Source organism: Natrix helvetica, assembly GCF_964273705.1.
Source record: "Natrix helvetica genome assembly, contig: HAP1_SCAFFOLD_190, whole genome shotgun sequence".
Classification (NCBI taxonomy): Eukaryota; Metazoa; Chordata; class Lepidosauria; order Squamata; family Natricidae; genus Natrix; species Natrix helvetica.
This window is the reverse complement of record NW_028113586.1, coordinates 98,218-115,237: the sequence shown is the minus strand read 5'-3', so window position 1 is coordinate 115,237 and position 17,020 is coordinate 98,218. Positions and strand designations below refer to the sequence as shown.

General features: G+C 40.4%; 1 long non-coding RNA gene across 1 annotated transcript; it reads left to right on the top strand.

Annotated features, from left to right (window-relative positions):
• The first annotated feature begins 1,226 nt into the window (after positions 1–1,226).
• Positions 1,227–10,366, top strand: LOC309382320. The gene is made up of 4 exons (XR_014173659.1): positions 1,227–1,254; positions 4,260–4,360; positions 6,632–6,706; positions 10,188–10,366. It is a non-coding gene; the product is annotated as an uncharacterized lncRNA (long non-coding RNA).
• Positions 10,367–17,020: the final 6,654 nt, after the last annotated feature.

The following is a 17,020-nucleotide window of genomic DNA, read 5'->3' as shown; positions in this document are numbered from 1 at the left end:
TTTCATGGAGTGCATGCACAGAGCAAAGTGCCAGCGGCAAGGCATCCACCCATTTAAAGTGGGTTTCAAGGCACACCTTGGTTATCTTTTCTTTAACATTGCAGTTCGCACGTTCAGCGTGACCCCCACTTTGGGGGGTGCAGGGAACAATGAAGTCTCCAGTGGGTCCCTAAGGATTTTGCTAGCCTTTGAATTACTTGATGCACAAACTCAGGCCCATTGTGCTCCATATCAGGGCACAATGTTTTAAGTAGGATTCTAGCTACTTCGCATGCCTGCTTTGCCTTGGTGGGAAAACATTCAGGCCATCCAGTATAATTACACACTATGACTAGCATTGCCTTATACAGCCCACACTTGGGCATGTGTGTGAAATCAATAATTAATGAATCCATAGGGTAATATCCCTTGAGCTGACTTCCTGGCGGAAGACTAGGTCCTTGTCTTGGAATAACTTGAGCACATGTATTACATCTCTCAGTTGCATGGGCACATAGTGAGTGAAGGCAATTGATGTACATGATACGCTAAAAGGCTTTTGCAAATGCATTCTTGTCCATGTGACTTGTTGAGTGAGAGTCTATTACTACTGGCCAGGCTAAATTTTCTGGTACATAAATTATTCCATCTGGGAGTATATACCATTCTCCCTGCTTATGTCCCTTCAAATCTACAGTTGCCTAGAGTTCCTTTGCTTTAGAATATCTGGGGCTCAGTCCCCTTTGCATTTCCAATAAGCTGTCATGTCAGGGTGGCTCTGATCATCTCGGGTTGCTGACAGCTTTGCTTTTCTGTCAGCTGCTCTTCCCTTTTCTGCTGGATCCGAGCATCCAGCTTGGAGATTGTGCAGATCCCCCATATGAGATCTTTAATTCCCCCGGGCAAGCACACTAGTTGCTCTTTGTTTCTAATACTCCACAAATTGCATGACTAATAAATATAGTAATTGGCTGCCCACAAGTCAATTTATTAGCTTCCTTGATCAGAAGAGCAGTTGCGGCCAGGATTTTAAGGCAATGCCGCTCCCTTTTTTTGCTACTTCATCATTGTTTTGACAAATGGGTTGTTGCCACTTCCCTTTTCTTGAGTCAAGAAAGTTTTCTCAAGATTGGGAAGTTCCTTAACATGAGCTTGAGGCAATGCTTACTTTAAAATCTCAAATGCCTGTTTTGTGCATAACAGAGACAGGCTGGAGCAACCTGATTAACAATGGCATATGTGCTTTTTTCCAGCATGTATCAAGTGACAAAATCAGTGAGTATTTTCTTTCAAAATAGCCCCATGAGCATGTAAAACTCTAAATGCATATTTTCTGTCTGTGTAGACATTAACCACCTTCCCTTTTGCTAACTGGAGAGCTCTTCCTCTGACTGGGAGTGGGATTCTAACTACTGACCCCTCCTCGACAATTCTTCCGGCAGTTACCCTGGCCTCCTGCTTTTCCTGTCTAAGGGCTTCGGCGAGAAAAACGACATTTCTTCTTGCCCTTTGAATTCCCTTCTTCTCTGAGATTTTGAGCCCACTTAATATACGCTTTGTATTCTCATTCCACAAGTTCAGAGATGCCTTTCCTGGCCCCCCTTTTTGTCTTCTGTAATTTTTACCCTAATGTCATCTGCAGAATGACCAATGAAGATCATATTGACCATTCTCTTATTTTCTTCAACCTCAGGATCTAATGTAGTATATTGCCTAAAGGTTTGATAAATGCATTCTAGGAATTCCCCTGAATTTTCATCCTTTTTTCTGTTGAATTTGATAAGTTCCTACCTTTTGTTTGAGTCCTAACAAAACTAAGGTCCAATACTTTTGCAGATGAATGGACTAAGGTTCCCAATCTGGTTCCTCCTCTTTTCTTTTCTTTTTGTAAAACAAAAACAAAAAGCACACTTAAACACATCAACAAAGACAAACACGCAAGTCAAAACAACACAGCAGCTAAATGTTTCATTGAGACTCTCCTTTTCTTTTTTCTTTTTTCTTTTTTTTTCTCCTTGAGGCTTGTTACCCATCCAGGTAACTGACTATATCTCAGGGGGTTTTTTTCTAAGAGTGTTGTATTCTGTCTACCCAGGACTACACACCTTACAACTCTTTTTCTTCTTCTTTGTTCTGGGGTGTTCAGTGTCTTCTCTTTTCTAATTTTTTTTATCTCCCCACAAGCGCTGGCATATTTTTAAAGATCCAAAGTTTTCTGTATCTATCTTTTGACCTCCCTACAAGTGTTGGCCTATTTTTAAAGATCAAGATGTATAGAGTAACATGTATTGAAGAAGTGTTCGAGGAACGCTTCCTTCACCACCCATGTTCTATTTCTAAGACACTGTCACCGATCTGGGGTGCTGGAGTATCACAGTCGCCTTCAGGAACTGCAGTGACTTAACCTCCCACACAATTCTAGGATCTTGTTAGGACGTGCCAGTCCCAGATCCCAGGGGGGTGATCAGGCCCCCTCTTCCACTCTCAACCGAGTGAGTTTACAATTCCCACAATACCTGCCTGCAGGCGTCTTCTTCTTCTCAGCCAGTGTAATTTATTGACTTGTCCTCATCCCGGTCCAGTTCTTGGATCAGTAGCGTCCACCGGATGGCCAAGGGAGATCATCTACCTCCTCCCAGAGAAACTCTCTGTTGACGCCTGAAGGTTGGGCAACACGGCCTCGATTGGGCCATCTCTGCCATCCTCAGTGAAATACCGCTCTAAGTCCTGCCATGGTCACCACAATTGTTGCAGAAAATAACAGGGCTTAGACGTTTAAGGATCAAGGAGAAGTTTATTTGGCAACCAGGTTCAAAAAGGTAGTCAAAGGCCAGCATGTAACTTCTGAACAACTCTTCTAATGGAAGCACACATTCTTATACTTTGTCAAAAGCAGCACAACACGGAAATACTTAACCCATTTCTGATTGGTTACCTTGAGGAAAGAGGCCTTATAAGCAGATACTGTCTTGCTTCCCCTTTTGTCTGGGCCGCAGGTATGGAGCTCAAGTCTCATAATGGCTACGTGGCTTTGTAAGAACTTTAGCTGAACTCTGTGGTTTTGTGAGAACTTTAACTGAACTCTGCGGCTAGGCTTCATACTTCCTGTTCTTTTACAAGTTTCAAACTCCGTCTTTTACTTTATAATAACAAGACGAAAGCCTCCCCAAGAGGCTATCCAGCCTGACCCCGTATGATCACTCTTAATGTCCAAATCTCACTTTACGTCCTATTTTAGTAAGAAGCAGACTGCTAGGGTTCAGAAGGAATCTTTCTGAGAAATTCTGTTCAAAATGTTTGTGTTGCCATGTTCTTTTGTAGGAAGTTAGGACCCCTCCCCTCCCCTAGGAAAATGAAATATCCTGGGAAATATTGAAAAGGCAGAATATTATATTTCACTGGATGCAAAAAGCTAGAAACATGTTTTTAAAGACAAAGTAGCTCCTTGCAGCTTCCTGACCCCCCTTTTCTCAATGAGCGATTAAAGCCTGGGCTAGTCTACTCAACATAACAAAGATAGGATTAGCTTTCTACAGAAACTCACCACATGGCATATGGGAACTCAACCAAGCTTGGGACTCAAAAAGACACACAATCTACAAAGTTAGCTAAGACCCCCACCCCTGGGAGTCTGACAACCAATCAGAATCCATTCTTATCCAGGAACAGGAAACATAGAGGTGGGGCCGAACAGAGTATAAAAAACCCAGGAACTCTCAGCAAAGCCCTTTCCCCCGTTCTTTTCTTCTTCACCCAACATCTGGAAGCATGTGATCTCCCTTTTCTGTTCAGGAGTTCAAGCCATGTGATCATGTCCACCATTAAACCATCTTTCCAAGCAGCTTCATGTTTCCAGTGTCTTTTTCCCCACTTGGATCTGAACCCACAAGGACATTTCTTCCAACAATTTAATGCTCTCTTCCTTGCCAAACCTACAATAACTTAAAATGAAAAATATTGTTTTCCAGATCTATCCACTTTCATTTTCATTTTCACTATTCTTGAAAAGTTTCTACTCATGATAAAGAGTTTTGATGATACTTTGCTTTACCAAGTTTTAAGTTTGCCCTTTCATCATAAGTTATCATGATAACAAAAAATCTGCTGCAGATAGATCTCCATTTCTGATTTCTAATCTAAATTTTTAGTTTTTGCTAAAGGATATCTTTATTCAAAGCATTGGCTAATCACCATTTATGTAAGATTCATTTATTACTGGAATGCATAGTCAGACAATGTGTAGAACTATTACTCAAAAACTATTTTAAATATTTTTTCAGGTACCAATGAAACATTAAGTTTGTTAAAACTAAGGACATACTTGGAGAAGAAGATCAAAAGCAAGTTGTATAATCCAGATGGGCTAACTATATCAATAACTGTAAGCTTCTGATAAAATACGTATTTTGAATAGAAAGCCAAAAGTGTTGCCACAATCTGGCACACCATATTTTGAATCCTATCCCACCCTGTTTTAGGAATACCATACCTTGGCTCCAAATTTCTGAATGATCATAAGAGAGCAGCGAGATGGTACATGTCAAGTAGCTATCATCCAGGTTTTTGCAGCCCAAATAGAAACTACATTTGTAAAAAAAACCTTCCCTCCCCCCATGGAACTCAAAGAAGTGCCTGACACAAAACAAATCCAACAAGGCAAGCAGGTTGAAAAGAGCCTTTAATACCTACCGTCTGGGAGAAATGTGAATGTCATTGGCATCACAAGACACAGATAGGTTAAAGCTTTCTTCCTTGGTCTTGATTTTGGTCAAAACGACCAATCAAACAATTGGCAATCTTAACTCTAGAGAAAAAATCTTTGTTTTCACATCAAAGGGGGAATTTTTTCCATCCTAATGTTAATTATTACCCTAATGGTGTATCTTAAATTGAATACCTGTATTTCAAGAAAAAAAAATCAGATTTGCTAAAATTGCATGATTTTGCTATCTATGATTTGTTGAATGAACATTAATTAGTATACACATTGCATTAAATAATTCAGTACAAATATTTGCAGATTGTTCTCCAATTTTAGTTGTTTCCCAATGCAAAAAAACCCCTCAATCATGATATTCATTTTCATGAATATTCAGAGAAGGCAGAATCGGTCTAGATCAGTGGTGAAATCTATTTTTTTTATTAATGGTTCTATGGGTGTGGCTTGTGGTGTGGTGGGATCATGTGACTGGGTGGGCGTGGCTATGTAGTCATGTTACTGGAGCAGGGGTGGGTTCCTGCCATTTCTAACCTCTTCTATAGAAGAGGTTCCACAAATCTACTGTGCCATTTTGAACCGGTTCCAGCTCCCTCCCCCCGCCCATCCACCGCTCACTGATTGGCTGGTTCACCAATCGCCCCACCCACCTCTAAGAGTTCTGTTTAAACCTTAAAGTCTTAAAGCTCTCAAGTTTGAACATCCCTGGGTTTTTTTTTCGAAAGGGTTAGGAGTGCAAGGATCTTTCAACTTGACAGCTTTAAGAATTGCGTGCTTCAAATGCCAGAGTTTCTGAGCCAACATTTTGGTTGCTAAGCAAGAGCGTTGTGAGAGAGTTTCACCACATTTTACAAGTTGGCCACGCCCACCCAGTCACATGACTGCCAAGCCACTCCCAGTTGGTCACATGACTGCCAAGCCACTCCCAGTTGGTCACATGGCTGGCAAGCCACTCCCACCCAGTCACATGGCTGGCAAGCCACTCCCACCCACAAAGCAGGCCACACCTGCAGAAGACTTTCTAAAAAAATTTGAAACCCACCACTGAACTGGAGGCTCAAAAGACAGAAACTAACGATGTCCTGCTGGAACAGCGTTGGTCCCTTCCAGCCCTGGATTATCCACTGAAGCTGCGTCTAGTGCCAGGTTTGTAGTCCTTCTTTAATCTCCTTTTTTCCTCTCTCCCTCCCTCCCTCTCTCCCTCCCTTTCTTTTTTCTTTCTTTTTCTTTCTTTCTGTCTCCCTTCTTCTTTCTTTCTCTTTCTTTCTTTCTTTCTCAGCACCCCTCCCCCCCCATTTTTGGCCTAGCAGGTCCAAAGATCAGCTGTGCAACGTATGATCGTCAGAACTTTTTTTTTACTTTTTAAAGTATTTTTTTTACTACCAGTTCTGCGAACCATCCCGAACCGTTAGCATTTCACGCCTCACCTAGATAGACAGTCAATAGATGATAAATGTAGTTTAACTTAAATCCCTATCTATCTGTCCAAATAAAGACACCTATCTAAAACCAATCAAGTTATTTAGGGCAGCAAATCCCACTTTGCAAATAAAGTAAAATAGTAATAGAGAAAACAATTCATTTCCATTCAGGTCCCAGAGATGCTTTTCCAAAAGGAAGTTGAACTTTCTTGGGTTTTTTTTCTTCAAAATGTTTTCCTTTTTATCCAAGAAGCTTTTTCAATTCTGTTTGAATGATGGAGAATGGGTTTTCAAAGAAAAAAAACAAGAAAGTCCATTTGTCTTTTGGAAAAACACCTTTGGGACAACCATAACCTGGATAACTGAAAATTCCCACATACATTTAAATTCATATCCTTCAAGATGACCTTCGAAATAACATTAATTTTAGCAGATTAAGCAATGCCAGAAAATCTATTTGTAGTAAAAGAAATATTATTATGCACTAATAAAAAATAATGTTTCTTTTTAACAGGGATCTGAACTTTTCCATTTCAGAGTATCCACTATTCCCAGAGTCTCCTTTTGCAATTTATTTGATGAATTTCAGGTATATTTTTCACAGTATTGAAATATAGAAGACTATGAAACAAATTTCAAATACATAGAATAATTACATTATTCTAGGGGTATCGCCAAGCCACGTGTTTGCCGCCACCTGGCTCCCGTGGCTTGGCGATATCGAAATGCTAGTGAATGGCGCTCTGCACGGCTGGAGAGAGGGTTTGCTTGAGCGGCTGTTCTGCTCTCGCTCACGCGCCTCCCAGCTCATGATGCCCTGGCCCAGCTCTCGCTGCAGAGCCAGGGCACCTCCACTGCCGCCGCCACCGCCATCCCACCATGGCTTTTTCGGAGGCTTCCAAACCGAGCCTCCCAGAAGTGGCCGCTCTGGGCGTATGCTCTATGGTTGTACACTCTGCAAGCAGCTAGCCCACAACCATAGAGCGTACGCCCAGATCGGCCACTGCCGGAAGACTCGGTTTGGAAGCCGCCGAAAAAGCCATGATAAGATGGCAGTGGTGGTGGCGGCAGTGGCAGTGAAGGTGCTCTGGCTCTGCAGGGAGAGCTGGGCCACAGCATCATGAGGCTGGGAGGCGCATGAGCAAGAGCAGAAGAGCCGCTCATTCAACCCACCTCTCCAGCCATGCAGAGCGCCATTCACTGGCATTTCGAAGGTGCAGAGCTGCAGGAGGCGGGTGGCGGCGAACAAACGCTCACACGACTTGGCGATACCCCTAGGTCAGTGAATGATGCTTTGCTCGGCTGGAAAGGGGTTTTTCCGGGTGGCTGCTCAAGAGCGTGGTCGCTTCATGGCTGTAGTGTTGCACTGCTGCAACAGCGCAACACAGCCATTTGCCCATGAGGCTGTGCCCGGCTCTTTGGGAGCCCGCTCGCAAGAGAGCAGCTGCCCAGCAACCCCCTCTCAGCTGGGCTCAGCACTGCTCACCAACCTAGCGGTATCCCGGAGGCACCAAGCAATGCAATCACCTTTGCCCCCCCTCCCCGGTTCCTGTGGCTTGGCACCTTCGGGATACCGCTAGGTTGGTGTGTGGTACTCTGCCTGGCCGGAGGTAGTGGGTTGTCCAGGGGGCTTATTTGCAGGGGAAAGCTTATATTTTTGCCCATCAGAAAAATGTGGCATGGCCTTATTATCAGGACATGTCGTAATTTCGGGGAAACACGGTACCTATTTGGCCAAACCAGTCCAAACTGGTAAGAACCCACCTCTAGTTCACTCCCCTCTTCTTTGTGACATCCTCTCAGATATTGGAAGATTGCTATCATGTTATCCTTAGTCCTGCTCCTTTTTAGACTAGATCAGTGGTCAGCTCTTTACACATTTTAATGCGGCTCTTCTGTGTGCCGGGCGCCCGCTCCCCTCCCTCCTCTCGGGCACTTCAAAACAAGCGCCCCTTTCCCTTTTTTCTTTTCGACCCACAATGATTAGGGAGGATCCTGAAGTCGGGCGGGGACGAGAAGCAAGGAGGAAGAAAAAGAAACGGAGGCTAAGGAGCTTCCCCCCCGCCCCCTCCTAGCAAAATTCTAACTGGGGAGCCGGGCGGGCAGTAGCAAATTAGCCGATCACGGCTCCCCGGTTAGATTTTTGCTGGGAGGGGGCGGGGGGGAAGCTCCTTGGCCTCCGTCTCTTTTTCTCCCTCCTCACTTCTTGGGGCTCCACCAATGGGGGAGCAAGGCCCGCCCAGCGCCAGGCTTTGGGCTAACACAGAGGTCTGCAAAGTTGGCTGTTTTAAGACTGGTGGACTTCAATTCTCAGAATTCTGGGAGTTGAAGTCCACGAGTCTTAAGAGCCAATTTTACAGATCCCTGGGCTAATATGATTGATGCCCTTGGTGGACTTCAATTCTCAGAATTCTGGGAGTTGAAGTCCACAAGTCTTCAAGCTGTCAGGTTTGAAGACCCTGGTTTTTTTTTCTAAAGGGTTGGGGGTGCGAGGGTCTTGCAACTTGACAGCTTTAAGACTTGCATGCTTCAATGCCAGAGTTCCTGAGCCAACATGACTGGAGGAGGAATTCTGGGAGTTGAAGTCCACAAGTCTTAAAGCTGTCAGGTTTGAAGACCCCTGGGGGTTTTTTTCTAAAAAGTTAGGGGTGCGAGGGTCTTGCAACTTGACAGCTTTAAGACTTGCGTGCTTCAAATGCCAGAGTTTATTGAAACTAAAAACAGTGTACCATCCTATGTATTTTCGGTTTTAAAAATGTGGCTCTCAAAATAAATTTCAATCGTGGTTTTGGCGAGATTTGGCTCAGTTGAAAAAAAAGGTTGCCCACCACTGGACTAGATATACCCAACAACAATTCATCATATGTTTCAGCTTCCAGCTCCCTAATCATCTTTGTTGTTCTTCTTTACTCACTTGCTAGAGTCTCAGTATCATTTTATATTGCAGGGACCAGAACTGGATGCAGTATTCCAAGTCTGGTCTTACCAACGCAGTATATAGCACTACTAATAGTTCGTGTGGTGATAATCCTCTGTTGATTCAGACTAGGACTGCAGTGGCTTTTTTGGCAGCTGCAGCACACTGGTGGCTCATATTTAAGTGGTTGTCCACTAGGACTCCTAGATGCCTCTCACAGTTATACTGTTGAGCCAGGTACCATCTATTCTATCCATTTGGTTTTTCTTACTCAAGTATAAAACCTTACAGTACTTTTCTCACCATTGAATTGCATTTTGTTGGATAGGGCCCAGTGTTCAGGTCTTGGCTATTTCCCGTAGTTTGCTGCAAATTTGATGAGTTCCCTTTCTATTCCCTAATCTAAACTGTTTATGAAGAGGTTGAAGAGCATTGGGCCTAAGATAGAATCTTGGGGTACCCTCATTTATACTTCCCTCCATGTAGACATAGTTCCATTGAGAACTATAATGGTTGTCCCTATTTGTCTCTTTCTAGAATTTAAGCAAGTTAAGCAAATATACCATTAAGTAATACAAATATAACGTTACAAGACTTTGACACTGATTGACTGATTTATTGATATTCATCCATTTATTCAGTTCTTATAATATACATATAACCTCAGATTACAACTGTAGTGGAACTTGTCCATCACTATCGTAACTTATGCTGGGTATAAAATAATTGGTTACATGACCTTTTATAAAATGGTTACAAAATGTGTTCATGTGACCACAGAACATTGCAAATTGCCATAGAGTGTGGTCAGGTGACCACAGGGATACAACTACAGGATCTTCGAATTCAGGTCATAAGTACCACCACTACCCAGGTAGGCCCATCAGAACATCGAACTGTCACTAATTGGTCATAAGTCAAGGATTACGGTACCTGTACTGTATTTTAAAACTTTGAATAGTCCTAAAATGGAAATGTAGCTGCTCTTTCTGCTTCTTTAATGTAATAAATTTTCAAATCTGTATTTAAACTTGCAATGCTAGACTTGGCTTCAAAGGTACATTTACTAATGTAAACTTAAGTTATCTATCTCAAGATACACCTTTTAAAGTAGTATGACATTTCAGTTTACCGGGATATATTTTTATTGCAGATTTATGTTGATGATCCACCACTGGCTTTTCCTGGACAATATCTCATCACTACAGTTGTAGCTGTGTCAATAGGAGGGATTCTCTTTATAGCTTTTCTTCTGCACATGTATGAAATCCAGATAATAACTTTTTTAAAAAGAAAGAAAACCAGAAACAAAGTAGAATCAAAAACTTCAGTTGCCAGTGAAGCATCATATGAAAGCAACAAATCATAATTGTTAATTATGGCACAATGTTCTCACTGCCATGCCAGTATGTGGCTATTTTGGTCTAATTTGGCCCACAAAAATTGAAAGGATTTGTTAGGGTTTTTTTCTTGTTAGATAACAAAAAGAATATTCTTTGATTTCTAAATATGACATTATTCTAGCTGCTGTTGCCATGCACTTTTTAGCTTTTGAGTGAGGAAGCTAGTTATGTATGCATTTATTTTTGCCAAAGTGTAGACTGATGTTCAGAAAATGTCATTCAACAGTATATAATAACTTAATTAACATGTAATAGAAAAGAGTTATTAAATATATATCCATTCTAACTCTGTATTTATTAAGTACCAGTTATTTTTGATTAAAAGCTCTGTAAGTCAAATCTAGCAGTTATTGTCATTTATGTTAATACATTGCAAAAAAAAAGTAACTAAACAAAGTTAAGAACAAACAAGATTAAAAACAAATAAATTTAAAAACAAAATTATGAATGCATTATAATGTATTTTACTGTAGCGAGAAATTCCCTAATTATGAGGCTGATAAAATATAAATGAGAATATACATTACACTGAACATTTTTAAATTTTAAGAAGTTATTCAGAGATAATTTCAAAGGAAAACAAAAGTATATATAGCAAAAAAGAAAGAAAAAGAGCCATGATAGCGTAGTGGTTAGAATGTAGTATTGCTGGCTAGTTCCGAGATCAGTAAAAAGAGGACCCAGATTGTTGGAGGCAACATGATGACCCTCAAAACACTTAGCGAGGGCTGTAAAAAACACTGTGAAACAGTATATAAGTCTAACTGTTATTGCATTTGCTTAAAAAATCCACCAACTACTGTTACATATGTGCTTTATACTTCCAGGAATTTGAAACAAAGGGCAAAGATTCAAAATATTATTTTTTAAAAATAATGTCCCCACAGATTAATATGGTTGGTTCATTGCCATACAGCATGAGAAAAAGATGTATGATATAAAATGGAATCTGAAATAAAAATGAGGAGTATAACAATATTCCTGTTTAAGGATTCAATGCAATACTTTGTTCTATTCCTCTCGCTTCCTTCTCTCAAAGTGATTCCCAAACTATCCGTGAGTTGAGGTGTAGTCATTCGGCTAAAAAGGAAGCATTACAGTTTGCTTGACCTATGGATATAATGCAAAACTTAGGATTTCCCCCAAATAAGTTTATTTTTCACTGGGCTCCATTTAGCCTACCATGCAGTATATCACGTGAGTTTCTCACTGGAATGATTTTTTTTGTATTATTACCCAAAACTAATCAGTAAAGACTAGTATATGTATAACATCAATACAGGATCTATCCCACCTAAATTTTACAAGCATAGCCATTAAAAAGGCAGTGAAAAAGGCCTGGAAAAAAGCAGAACTATCAAAACATGGAATGTTCAGAGATGATCTTCATTAGTCTTTACTAAAAGAAGACCAATTCAAGTGCACACCAAAGTCAGGGGCAGATTTCTCATCCCAGTGTTGCATGACAATTGTTTTAGTCCTCTCCCATGACTGAAAAGATCCACTGTTTTGATAGATGGCATATTTCAAATGTGAGGATATAATCCAAAAGAACTTAGGCATCTTTGATATTGACCCAGAGGCTAACAATGCTATGTTAGCTCCAAATATAATGCCATAGGATAAGATATAATCATATTGATTACAGTTCAAATTTCTGTCTTTCATGTCCAATAATAACGTGATTATACCCAACTCTTAATGAATGTTCTTTAGGATATACGTAGTAAGCTGTTGTGCATATCTCATTTTAAGACCATAAGCAATGAATTTCACATTGTTTAATGTAGTGTGCCATTGGTTTACCAAGAAAGGTCATTCAAACTTGCTATTCTAAAGGTTACATGCATAATATCAATTCATTCAGGTTCCTCTAAGAAAAGGTTTCTGGCTTGGGAACCCCACATAATTCTCTAAAACCTCTAATTTCTGCAAAGTATCAGAAGTTGCAATCAGATCTGAATAAAATAACAAACATGTAAGGTGACTATATTGCCAAAAATGGAGTAGATTTCTAATTTTTCATCCTGTAGAACCAGGCAAAAGACAAGCCTCAGAAGTGCAGAATAAAATAAAACATTACCATCTAGTGGTAACTATACAAGCTGCAGTTTGCAGAAATGGTGTGCCTTACATCCAAATTTGACTTTAAAAATCAGCTGGGGGGGGCTTCAATTTAAATTCAGAGGCACAGCACACAGTATTACTTTTCAGACAGAAAAAAAGTAAATGTCATGATAAGACATAAAAACTTTCTCTAACATGGTAAAAGAAAGAAAGTACTGAGAATTATTAAAGATATATATCTTTGCTTGTATTTGAAAGATATTATTGGCTTTGGCTCTTACATCCTAAAGTCTGCTTTGTTAGACAATAGGACAACAATTGGCTGTGTTTCACTTGCCTAGCTGATTGGCTCACTCCCATACAGGATTAACAATCTGTCTTGTGTTTTGCCCTGTTGGCATCCATATACCTTACCAATTCAATACCAATACAGTTTGCAATACCACTACAGAATATTGGCTGGTAGCTTGAGATTTAGTTTCATTTCCTTCAATCTCTTGACTGGAATCCAGACTCCTGTGGTTGATGCCTTCCTGCAAAGGAATCTGAATGCTTCCACAAAGTCTGGTCTTTTCATTTCCCAACTGCTGTCCTGTAGTCTCAGACTTCCTTGTTTAAAGTCTGCTGTAGATTTTGAGTTTCCATTGGAGCCCTGATCTCGTTTGCTCCAGCCAGCCCCAGATACCGAAGCAATATCTCATTAGAGAAGCTTCTAGAGAAGATTCCACCAACATTGAAGCATCTGATCACCTTTTCTGTTCAGGGCTAAAGCCATGTAGACCTGTCCACCATTGAACCATCTTTCCAAGCAGCCCCCAGAATGTGGGTTTTCCAGTAACCTTCCTCTGGAGTGGGGAGGGAATAGAGATTTTACAGTATCCTTCCCCTGCCATGCCCACCAAGCCATGCCATGCCCACCAAGCCACTCCCACAGAACCGGTAGTAAAACAAATTGAATCCTACCGCTGATCGAGATATACAGTTAAGCTAAGTGCAACTTTATTCATTTACTTCACTAAGCAACAGTTAAAGATGATACAAAGAAAGTTTGTGTCAAACATTAAATGGGGGGAGGGGGAAGAAATATTGCTGTTTTAGCCATGCTCTGGCTAAAGTAGCCCTTAAATAACAAGATCAAACCCAGTTTTGGACATTGCATAAAAATGAATATATGTTTCTATGCTAGCAGAGACTCTGCCAATTGAAAAGTGAACTTGTAAACAAATATAAAGTTGGCTTTTAGTGGAAGTTGATTATATAGGAATGTTTTTAAAAGTTCACACTGAGTTGTATTTGCTGATTTGATATCCATTTTTCTGGTTAAGTGAGATCCTTTTATCGTTCTTCACTGAATGACAAAATAAAGTGATAATGAAAAATTGCTACCTAACTGACTGGGTGGAGTCACTTTAGCCCCACTCAATGACATTCCTTTTTCATTGTTTTAGCCAAAGCAGACCTTTGTTTGTTTGGAACTAAAGCAAAACTCACCTGGTAACCCCACCAGGATCACTTGATAGAGTCAGTTGGCCAAGTTAAAGTACTGTAATTGCACAACACATTTCTCTCTCCCTCATGGTTCAGCGTAGTATAAACAGTGAACAGGGCCAAGTATTATTTAAATCACCTTTATCTGCATGTGTTTTTTTAATACTGACTGGATTCACTCATCATTTCCTGGCTTGGAACCAAACCCGTCAGAAAATAGAATCCTTACGGCCTTAAGCATGAGCAACATTTTTAAGACCTGCAATTGGTATTTAAAGGAAGGTGTCAGAGATATTGGGAAAAGGGCTTCAAAGCCAGAAAGAGTATGCATGTCAGAGCATACAGAGAAAGCTCTCTTGCAAAGGATCACGGAAGAGTCGGATGAATCTCACTCAGTCTTTGAGTCTGTGATGGGGGCCAAAGCATAGTGGGACTATGACTAGGGACAAAAGTTGAATGGGAGAATGCATTTAGTGAAATATAGTTGACACTATTATTCATAATCTTCTTCTGTAAGCCTAAACATTAGCTTTAGATAATTTATTTATGTCCTTTCATTTGTTTTCATTTATATCCCTCTTCTTCTCTAAGAGTTCAAGGACATTTATTTGTTGCCAAAATAAATTGCCAGGAATTGACCTTCACTATAAATATAGTTTATTTACTTTACTGCCCTATAAACAAATAGAGTTTCCAAATTAGCTCTGCCAGTTTATATTTAGGAATTATATTCTGCAAGGGGACTGTCTCATGCAATCTTCTGCTTCCAATTGAAATCATTCTGAAAATCAACTGTCTGGATGTCCATCATTGTTTAATAGTCCTCAACTTATGACAACAATTGAGCCCAAAATTTACTTTGCTCAGCAGGACAGTTGTTAAGTGATTGTTGTCCCATTTTATCACCTTTCTTGCCATCGTTATTAAGTGAATCACTATAGTTGTTAAGTTAGTAACACTAACTTCACTAGCTTCCCAATTGACTTACTTGCCCAAAAGTTTGAAAATCTGATCATATGACACACACATCCGGGAGACTGCAATCGTCATAAATACATGACAGCTGCCAAGTGTCCAAATTTTGATCACATGACTGCAGGGATGCTACAATGGTCATAAATGTGAAATATGGTCATGTCACTTTTGTGCTGTTGTAACTTTAAGGGAATGGTTGTAAGTCAAGGACTACCTGCAGTTTGATCTGCTCATATAACATGATGTTTGGAAGAGAAACTGCATCCTTCTAACTGCCTTTCTGAAGATTCAAATGTAAGAATCAGTTAACTGGCTCTTTCAAAGGCCCTACAAGGGGGTGGGGCAGGAAGAACTCAGCAAAAGCGCAAGGGAGAAGACCCCAGGAAGTAGAGAAAGGTATTGTTCGTCCTTGTTTCTCATAGATATTTGACTACCCACCATTAATATCATCAGCCAGTTGTTATAGCACTCTGTCTTTCAAAAGATATACCATTACAAGGTAGATTTACTAGATAATCCTTCTGTTAAAAAAGCTGCATCTCATTTAAACTCTCCTATTAGTAAAGCCAGCCCTGGCCAAGTTAGGTAAGATTTATATATTTCATTCCTTATTTATTGCTTGTAGCCCAATGGGTTTAGCACAGGACATGATGATTCCTTTTTTTTGTCAAACCCTCAACTCAGTAATTTTAGGCACATATTAAGGTTAAGGCTTAGACAGCAAGTAAAGCAACATATATAACACATGAAGAACAAAAAAACATATTGTTCCTTGGCAAAAAAAATGATTGAAAAAAGCAAAATAAAGGGATTAAAAGAGAGAATTTTAGGCACAGAATACCATCAGGGAGCAAATCAGCACCCCCAACCCCAGGAAAGAGCCATCAGGGGGATACTGTTCCACAGCTGCAGAGAAAGCACTTCAACCCTTCTCATCTGTTTCCAGAACAATGACATCTGTCTGGGTCCGTGAAAAAATATATTTGGGAGGAAGTCCGTTTATTAGGTCATTGCTACTTTGCAGTAAGTAGAAAGTGTGATTTTGTTTCCTCCAAAACCTGGTTCTATAAGTCCAGTACTTTGCTTTTACTTATGGGAGATTTATAGACATTCACTAGTAGTAGGAAAAAATGGAAAGTCAGTGGGGTGTGGTAGACAAGGTGCAATGCTATATCCTGGTGGTCCCCATTCTTACCAGTTCTGCAGACCAGTGGTGGTGGTGGAAGCAGGGTGAGAAAGGGGGTAGTTTCGTGTGTGTGCCCAGCATTTGCTCAAATGGAGCTTCGTGTTCTTGTGAGTTTGACCGTCACTTGCGTGACCTCGTTCTCAATGGGCTGCAACCCAGTCCTGAGCTATGGACCAGGGGTTAGGGAGACCATTGAGCATGTCCCTAACTATTCATTCTCTAGCATCCTGCCCTTCCTCACCATGCATAGAAGGCAAGTCTTGCTGACTAGACTTGGTGTGGACAGGTCTACCGTTGACTGTCTTTTTCTTTTATGGATTTCTCCTTTCTCACTAGTCCCCATTCTTTTTCCAAATATTTATGCACCTTGGAACCCACTCCTACATTTTCTTGTTTGACACTACCAAACCTTTCTTTCTTTCTTTCTTTATTTTTCTTTCTTTCTTTTTTCTTTCTATTTCTTTCTATTTCTTGCTTGTTTCTTCTTCCGTCCATCCATCCATCCATCCATTCATCCATCCATCCATCCATCCAATTATCTATCTATCTATTTATCTCTATCTATCTATCTATCTATCTATCTATCTATCTATCTATCTATCACCTATCTATCCATCCACCCACCCACCCATCCATCCATCCATCCATCAATCCATCTTTTCTCTTATATTATACTATTGTTGCCTTGATGCTACAAAGATTAAAGTGAAAAGAACACACTGTCCCTTTGTTAGGTCCATAACAATTTTGTGGCAATGAAGAGCTGATAGGTTCATAGAAGAAAAAGAAATAGGATTCATTGAAATGTTGTGGCTTCATTCCAACATGCCAAAATTGTAGTTTAAAGATTTAAAAAGTGGGGAAGAG